At 41.2% G+C, this 7,319-nt stretch overlaps 2 long non-coding RNA genes across 2 annotated transcripts in view; one reads left to right on the forward strand and one right to left on the reverse strand.

The window, feature by feature from the left end:
• Positions 1 to 936: 936 nt before the first annotated feature.
• LOC118768604 overlaps positions 937 to 7,319 on the reverse strand; it is a 30,966-nt gene continuing 24,583 nt past the window's right edge. The window contains exons 2-3 of the long non-coding RNA XR_005004397.1: positions 6,312 to 6,318; positions 937 to 949 (exon numbers count right to left, since the gene is read on the reverse strand). This is a non-coding gene — a long non-coding RNA (uncharacterized LOC118768604). The remainder of the gene's footprint in view (positions 950 to 6,311; positions 6,319 to 7,319) is intronic.
• The window catches only part of LOC118768605, a 25,954-nt gene continuing 19,571 nt past the window's right edge, over positions 937 to 7,319 (forward strand). The window contains exons 1-2 of the long non-coding RNA XR_005004398.1: positions 937 to 947; positions 6,618 to 6,624. This is a non-coding gene — a long non-coding RNA (uncharacterized LOC118768605). The remainder of the gene's footprint in view (positions 948 to 6,617; positions 6,625 to 7,319) is intronic.

A 7,319-nucleotide genomic window follows, 5' to 3' on the forward strand; every position in this document is an offset into this window, starting at 1 on the left:
CGTTGACGTAAACATAGAGACATCGGTTGTCAAGCGCTGGTGACGAGAGGAGATAGACACACACACACACACCACACACACACACACATATACCCGATAGGCTTGTTAGCAGAGTTACAGGCCGAAAGTTATCAACAATGTCCCCCTTGTTCGGATCCTTCCTCAATGGCATCACCACACCTTGGCTCACAGTTCTGCTGCTGTTGCGTTAGACATCTTGCAAAATCTCACCAAACAAGTCGAGCATATGAATATAAATTTCAAGGGCAAACCATCCAATCCCGGAGACTTCTCCTTCCTGCAAGTCTCCAGTGCATCTCTCGTATATCTTCCGCTGTTATTGGAATTTCGCATAATTCCACATCCTTGGCCAAGAGCTGCCAGCAGTCCATCGAGGTAGGAGGTGGAGGTGGAGTTCACCCCGCCTCCGAACCACTGTGCGCGCCTCGTATAGTTCAGCAAAGTGCCGCTGAAATTCCGTACAAATGCTAGGAATCTGTAACAAGCACTCATCCCAAACCCATCAAACACCAAATTGTAGTTTTAGGGTCATGTTGCACCTCGGCATACCAGTTGCCCACTAACACTAAGGGGCGAGAAATCCCAAGGAAGTCCTCCAAGCGTGTCTGACATAATTGGATGTGTTCTATTAATTCATTACTTTTTGTACTTATAGCCATGAGATTCATAATGCTGGTTTATGGTCATTTGGTGGAATGAAGTGCGTCTGTTGTGTATGGAGGCTATGTTGTGTTTGCGATGGTTGTAGATGTGGTGGTGGTAGTGGTGGGGATGATGTTATTGTTGCCTCTGTGTGTGTGTGTGTGTGTGTGTGTGTGTGTGTGTGTGTGTGTGTGTGTGTATGCATGGTGTGCTATTCTTACTGCACCTTCCCTCCTCCATTTTCTTGGACGTTTTTCTTTTCTGGTTATCGTTTGTGCTCTTCCGTCTTTTCCTTCTTTCCTGTGACTCTTCACATGCCTGTCCCTCCTTATTCTCTCATTTTCCTTAGCTGAATAGGGGACGGGTATTTCTTCTGCAGGTATTTGTTTTACTGTTGGCGCTGTTAACAGTGTTGTCATTATTTTTGGTGGGGGGGGGTTCCCTGTTGCTGCTGCTGCTGTGCATTCTGCTTGACATTATGCAGTTGTTTCCATTCCAGTCGATGTTGTAGCTGCAGCTGCTGCCGGCGCTGTTGTGGTTTTTGTGAATGTTCTTATGTCCAATTGTCTCTGTTGCTGCCCTTCTTGTGGTGTCTGTTGTTATTGTGGTTGCAGTGGTGTTAATGGTTGCTGTGGATCATTTTTTCCCCTTTTCTTCTTTCCCTCAGACTATAGACTCTGACCTGACCCGAATCACCACAGAAGTAACATCGTGGCCTTCTTCCTTCCACGATTACCTGAAGATGCTTGCCTCCAGGGATTTCTATTATGTCGGGAATTTTCTCTATAGTTTCTGGTTTTACTTGCAGTAGAATTTCTGACCCTGTCCCACCCTAGATCATCCTTTGGGATTTTTTTTAATTTCTAGGAGGCTTCTAGAATCTTCCAGCACCACGGCTTTCACTACCCACCAGAAATCGATTTCTGGTGGTATTTTACTTATATTTATTTGGATCACTCTCTGTCCCAAATAGATAGCAATTAAAGAGAACTCTTCCATTTTTAATGGGACAGTTGAATGTTTATGTGTTAGTGATTCCGACTGGAATATGACCTTGATGTAGCCAAACTTTGGGGCATGGCAGACAAAGCTGACATCTCCCCATATATTTTTCAGGCACAGCTCGGCTTGCTCTGATGGTATTTTTTCCATGCTGAGTGATACCCAGCATGGTTTTTGACAAGGTAAGAGCTGCCTGACCCAGCTCTTACAACATTATGACTGGGTGTTGAGGCAGTTACTCAACAAATCAAATATGGACGTAATCTACCTTGATTTTGCAAAAGCTTTTGGCAAGGTGGATCATGGCATGATATGCCACAAACTGCGTGACCTCAGCATAGCTGGAAAACTTGGAGTGTGGTTACATGACTTCCTGAAGGATAGGAGTCAGGCAGTAGTGTTTAATGGAGCCACCTCTATGAACTCATAAATAGTGAGTGGTGTTCCACAGGGCACTCTCTTGAGACCACTACTTTTTATAGTGGCCCTCTCAGATATGCCCTCAAATGCCTGGATAGCCACACTGGCAAGCTATGCAGACGATACAATAGTCTTGCAGAAAATACAGAACCCCAGCGATGTTGCACACCTGCAGCAGGAGTTGGACTCAATCTACAGATGGGCTGAGGATAATAATATGCAGTTTAATGCTGAAAAATTCCAAGCCCTGTGCTACCAGCATCCAAAACTGAATATTAAACTTACAGGAGACACCGGTCCACAGGGAATTTTAATCCGAGAGCATAAGTCTGTGAGGGACCTGGGTATCGACATGGGTGAGGATACCTCTTTCCAAGTGCTCATTACCAGGATGGCGACAAAGTGCAGACGAGTGGCTGGATGGATCCTAAGAACATTCAGAAACAGAGATAAGGAAATCATGATGGTTCTCTGGCGGACATTCGTCCTCAGCCACCTGGATTACTGCTCACAGCTATGGTCACCCACCAGTGTAAAATTAACGGCGGACCTTGAAGCAATCCAGAGAAGATTCACAAAGAAGATCATCTCTTTGCAACAGCTCAGCTACTGGGAAAGGTTGAAACAGCTAAGACTCTATTCCCTGGAGAGAAGACGGGAGAGGTATGCAGTAATACATGTCTGGAAGATCCTGGAAGGAATTGTGCCAAATTTTGGCATTGCAAGCTACACCATGCCAGAAGGGGCCAACACTACATAGTGCCAAAGATCCCAGCAATGCCATCGCGCTTCAGGGCCAGTTACTGCAATAACCTGGGCTTCAGGGGCCCACAGCTTTTTAATATTCTCCCAAAGAGCCTGAGGAGCCTGCACAAAGTGGATGTAGAGGTTTTAAAATCAAATCTGGACCTCTTCCAGTCGAGAGTCCCAGATGAACCTACCTCACGGCAAGAGGTGCAAATGAGGATAAGCAACATCAAACTCCATTCTTCACCATGGGCCACATATTAGAGGAGACTCTCAGTAATAACAGAGTAGCAAATGGCAGTGCTCCAGCATGGTCACAACTCTGAGCTGAAACTACAAAAAGAAAAAATATGCATGTATGTATGTATATATATATATATATATATATATATATATATATATATATATATATTATATATATATATATATATATATATAATATTTGTATATTAATATATATTTGGATATTATATATTTGGATATATATATATATACAAATATTAATTCAATTTAATGGGATTAATCGATATGCGGGTATTCTATTTCAGATAATACAAAAATAACCTAATGAAATACAATTTTTCAACTGGAAAGTTTCAAAAGGTTTGTGACTGATTTCCAACATTTTCGGTTCTCATGTTTTCTTGACAAAGATTTACACTACAGTGAAATGCAGGGTAAATATAATCTTCACAGCTATTAGTAAATGTGTATTAACCCATAATTTCTCAATCGGATAAGTGTGAGTGAGGAAAATTTCTAAGTGCAATTTTTCATTTCACAATTCTCAAAATATTTGCTGATTATTTCAAACATTTACAGTCCTCGTCTTTTCTGATAAATCGATACATGCCTCTGACCTTACAAGGTCAGCAAGTCCTCAGTGTGCTGCCACTACCTCATACATCGGCACATGAGTGCCCTCACCTTCGCTGTCATTGTTGCACTCCGCCTTGCACCCAGGCAGCCACCACGCTTGCTCATACACTCATTCATGCTTGCCTGCTCCTCACCATCATATGCACCGCTGACAGCATATCTGGTCATTCATCATTTTTCACATTCAGACTCCTCCTCACCTTCGCCTTGATGTCATGGCTATGACCTCATCTGCTGCCACACCTGTGAAGACTACACCTCTGCCTTGCTTCTAGTCCAACAATATCATCATTGTGTCCCCCAATGCATTCCCATGACCACCTCCATCAGTTGGCATGCTATGGAAGCTTGCAATCTGTTGCTGCCCTTCTGGCTGATTTCGTACTGGGGACACTGTTGCTCATGCTTATGCGCTCTATGATCAACCACCTGCTTCTCTTCCTTCCTCCTCACTGACCCTCGACCATGACTCAACATCCCCTCCATGCTGGGCACCACCAGCGACCATTGTCAACACCTCACCACTTCCATATATGCTCACTGCTCCGGTTTTGTCGTTCTGTTGTTGTTGAGGACCCGGTCAGGTTATGCTACTGATCTTGTGTTGCATTGCCACGGATGCAGCAGAAAGGCAAGAAGTAAAAAGATATTAAATGTGATATTATATCCCAGGATTCATGAAACTTCCAGTCGTTGTGATACGTGCACCAGAAAATAAATAAAACAAGAAGAAAAAACACATTATTTATAATAATAATAATGAAATTATTGTATACAGTGCTCAGGTGCACCACAACTTGTCAAAAGTGCATATAAAGCATATGCAGTAATGTACAAATATCTGGAAAGCGAACAGTATATGAGTCAGATACATGCTTGCACGTGTATGGAGGGGAGAAAATCAGGTGTAGTGTTGGTGAATCTCGGGAAGCATGGAAGTTTTGAAGGATGCAGTGCTCCGACAATTAACAACTGATGTCGGCAGTTTGTTCCATGCTTCAGCAACTCTTAGCGTGAAAAAATGTTTCCGAAAGTCATGGGAGCTGTGCTGTTTTCTGACTTTGTAAACATGTCCACGGGTGTTAGACAGGTGGAGTTTGAAAAGGTGCTCAGAGTTATAAATACATTCACACAAATGAAAGAAAACAACAGTGTCCCAGTGCAGCACAACTGAAAAAATTCTTGCAGGAACAAATGGACTTCATAACAAGAGGTAAATGACACTGGATAGTTATTGCTGTTCGTAACAGTAAGCAGAAGCTAAAACTGTGGCTACTATTACTTGCACATCCCAAGGTTCTCTTATGACTTAACTATTTATAGAGAAGACTGGTGACCAAATAGGAGTTAGCAATGTATCAGCCCCAACAGGGGCCAGACAAAACTGGTGGCAATGGTGGAGGAGCACATAAAGGTTATAACCCTCAAGTCCACTCTCTAGCAGAATTATTCACCCATGACAGCGGGTGAATAAATTAATTGGGTTTAAAAGACTGTGTTCATGAGGAGAATCTTTTGGTGAAAACCTTGTTAAAAAAAGTATCAGCAAGGAGAAAAGTTGTGACTTTAAGTAATGAAATATGGTAAGTAACACCAAGATTGACTTTGAATCAAAATATATCAACTAATATTGAAGAAAATTATACAACAGTTGTGTTCAAATGAATCATCAAAAAATAATTAGCATCAAAAAAGTGGTGTATCTTTAACTGACAAAAAAAAAGGTGATTGTTTACACAAATGAAAATATTTTGGTCATTTTAAGATATTTAACATTATAAAAGTTGGTATCAGATGTAATAGTTCATGTAGCTTAATGGTACAGTATGCTTAACTGTCTTTTAAATGATACGGTTTCTCTGTAGTGGCTTGGTATAAAGTTTTCTGCTTTCATTTTCTAAGAGTATTTTATCGATCTTAGCTGTTTTTACTTCTCCACTGCATTCGAGATTTCTTTTCTAGATTTTTCTAAAATTTTTCTGGAACAACTGAATAACGACATCAGGTTTAGTGAGAAAAATTACATCAGTATATCAAATTCAACATTTTCACTTAATTAAAATTTTTAAAAGTGAAAACCAACCAGAAAAGAATTTTCACTTGTTCCAGAAAAATTTTAGAGAAATGTTAAAGAGTTGTTAAGTTTGATTATTCTTAATCAGAAAACAGAATTTAGAAAACGATAAGTTGTAAGAAGTTTGAAATTTGAATAAGTTTAAATGAATCAAGTCAAGCGAAACACTGGAGAAGGAAAAATTATCCATAAATTTTTTTTTGAAAAATTAGAGGAAAACAAACTGGTACAGGTGCATTTTATGTGTGGTAGCAGCAGCCAGAAGCCTGCAAGATGAAGAACACTCAGCTGGAGAGGGACGCAGGGGACACGCCTGTATGCAAGGACAACCATGCTTTAACTTGGTTTGACATGTCCTCTCATACAATCAGGGTTCCAGTTCCTCTGCCAGAGTTCTCTTTCTGCTGGGTCAGCTCTTCTTTTGCCCTTCACTAATCCAACAGTGAATAGCATCTTGTGATTTTGGTAATACAACTGTCCCTTACTTTGTGCAGTCCTTTACAAACAACAAACAAAAATAACACACTCTCGATCTTTAATAAAGGTGAAGGGTAAAGAGCCCCTTTGGTATTGCACCTAGAAAGTTGCCCTGGGGCACAAAGTTCCGAGGATGGTTTATGCATACCAGTCCCTCCTCCATAGGGCAAAGAAGGGTAAAGAGCCCCTTTGGTCATGAATGACTAAGGGATTACGGGTAGAATTAACAAATTTGATGTCATACAAACACAGAGCATTCAACCATATTGCAGTACTGCTCACATACCGGGGTGGGGCTGCTGTCACACACACCACACACACACAACTGTGTGAGCAACGTTGAAATATGATCTAGGATGTGTGTGTGTGTGTGTGTGTGTGTGACAGCAGAAGTGTTCCAAATATGTAAACAGTTCCATAATGGGGCCTAGTGTGTGTGTGTGTGTGTGTTTGTGTGTGTATGTTTATGTGTGTGTGTGTGATTGTGCAACAGCAGACCTGTTCCAGGTATGCTAGTAGCCCATCCATTCTCCCTGGCTGCCCCCTCATGGGGCCAATGTCAATGTCTGCTGCACTCAAGACTGGGAACCTGATTGACAGGAATGAAAGGCCAGCTTCTTACACTTTATTCGAAGATATCGATCTGCTTTGGTTGGGTTTTTTTCTTTTTTTTCCATAATCTTAAACAGAAAGTGGTGTACAAATGCACATTCACACACACACACACACACACACACACACACACACACACACACACACACACACACACCTCAGCAACACATGCCGGATGGCACCAAAATTTGGTCATAAACAGAAACAGGTACTCACATCTCCAAATGTCTGGAAGGAGGTGCATCCTGGAAAAAGAAATAATGATAATAATAATAATAATAATTATAATAATAATAATAATAATAATAATAATAATAACGATGATGATGATGATGATGATGATGATGATGATCCCTAAAGATCTGAGCAGAAGGATAGAGGAAATAGGCATAAAACCCAGTTTCGTACAGCTGCAGAAAACAGGGACAGCTAGGATACTTAGGAG

Source organism: Octopus sinensis, linkage group LG30 (genome assembly GCF_006345805.1).
Source record: "Octopus sinensis linkage group LG30, ASM634580v1, whole genome shotgun sequence".
Classification (NCBI taxonomy): Eukaryota; Metazoa; Mollusca; class Cephalopoda; order Octopoda; family Octopodidae; genus Octopus; species Octopus sinensis.